The sequence below is a fragment of the Schistocerca gregaria genome, chromosome X (genome assembly GCF_023897955.1).
Source record: "Schistocerca gregaria isolate iqSchGreg1 chromosome X, iqSchGreg1.2, whole genome shotgun sequence".
Taxonomy (NCBI): domain Eukaryota; kingdom Metazoa; phylum Arthropoda; class Insecta; order Orthoptera; family Acrididae; genus Schistocerca; species Schistocerca gregaria.
In genome coordinates, this window is record NC_064931.1 from 755902900 (window position 1) to 755904802 (window position 1903).

The 1903-nt window shown below is 36.6% G+C and overlaps 1 non-coding gene across 1 annotated transcript; it reads right to left on the reverse strand.

Annotated features, from left to right (window-relative positions):
- Positions 1–576: 576 nt before the first annotated feature.
- On the reverse strand, positions 577–651 carry Trnat-ugu (transfer RNA threonine (anticodon UGU)). The gene has a single exon. It is a non-coding gene; the product is annotated as a tRNA-Thr (tRNA).
- Between the last annotated feature and the right edge of the window lie 1252 nt (positions 652–1903).

Consider the following 1903-nt stretch of genomic DNA (forward strand, 5'->3'; position numbering starts at 1 on the left):
TGAACTGTTGAATAGAAGAAAAAAATTGACTTATGGCTTGAACCAGAACCATGCACTGTAGTTCTTTTTTTTTCATCATATAAACCAACAGACAAACAAATGAAGTGTTGCAGGTTCCAATCCTATATGAAAATATAAAAGCTATTCCAGCAGATTCTGACTGCAGCACCAATATTTTATGAGAATTCTTTAGTGCACATGGACATCTGCAGAAATTTTCCAATGGGGGTTACACTCTAAAATTATTGTTTTTTTACGTAATTGATTTGGTAACTTTGACAATGTATCATGCAACAGGAACTAAGTTTTACAAGAAGTACACAAAACTCATGGTATCTCAATGGATTGCTATGTATTGACTGAATAGTTTTTTTGAAGGTAGCTTACTTCAATACCCAATTGGTAAGCATATTTCTTTAATATATACAAGGTATATAGGAAGGTAGTATCTGTTCCCGAAAGAACAGTTATCGTTGATGACCATGCATCTTTCGTTAGAATGAAATGATAATTAAATAGGCACCCTAGCTGTAAATAGGCGTTGATATACTTCATTGGGGACATGTTGAAAATGTGTGCCCCGACCGGGACTCGAACCCGTGATCTCCTGCTTACATGGCAGGTGCTCTATCCATCTGAGCCACCGAGGGCACAGAGGATAGTGCGCCTGCAGAGACTTATCCCTTGCACGCCCCCCGTGAGACCCACATTCCCAACATGTCCACACCACTTCATTCGTATTTGTATTTGTATTTATTTATTTATCCTGTGGATCACATATTGTACAAAGTACACATGATATGCAGTTTGGAGAAAAAAAATAGGCAATGGACTGCCATTTAAAAACATGTGCACAAAATTGTTCATTGATGAATATAGTAACTTCACATACAGAGAATACAAACAATTTACATGGGTAACTAAGAAACATGTAGACAATGTAGTGCTACTTTAAATTTACACAAATAATCACTGAGATTACAGAATAGTGAAAATGTCAACTGGAAACACAACAGAAGGACAATGTCATTTAAAAACTACATTAAACATGAAATTAACATTGAGATTTCACAGACAATTAAGTTTTAATACTAATAGAATGTGTACTTGTACATTCATAAAGCGAGTTGAAAAAATTTGGGAAGTGAAACTGAAACATAGTTGTGTATAGTAGAAATTAGGTTATTATTTTTCCTACAGAATGTTTTACTCTAATCACAGTATTTTACAAAGGAACTTAATAATTTTTCATTTCCAGGAATTCTTGTACTGAATAGAAACAGTGCTTTGTCAGAAATGCCTTTAGTTTATTTTTAAATATTGGATCTGGAGCAGTTTTTATTTGTTCTGGAATTTTATTGTGTAATACGACACCCAGATGGGTTATATATTTTTGGTATGATGATGTCCTTGAAAAAATTTGATGGATATTAGATTGCCCTCTGGTATAATGAGCATGTATATCATTGTTTTGGATTAATTTGCCTGTTCTTGAGAGGTATTCCCTGGTGAGTAGGATTGTTTCTTGAATGAATAGGGATGGGACGCTTAGAACATTAAGTTTTATAAATTGACATTTACAGGATTCCAGCTTTTTGAGGCCACAGATTAATTCGTAGTGCACCTAATAGATGTTTGTCCATATGGTCAGGAACAAATCCCCTCCCCCAATGAACCATGGACCTTGCTATTGGTGGGGAGGCTTGCACACCTCAGCAATACAGATAGCCGTTCCATAGGTGCAATCACAATGGAGGTGTATCTGTTGAGAGCCCAGACAAATGTGTGGTTCCTGAAGAGGGGCAGCAGCCTCTTCAGTAGTTGCTGGGGCAACAGACTGGATGACTGACTGATCTGGCCTTGTATCATCAGCCAAATCAGCCTTGCTCTGCTGCTACTGTGA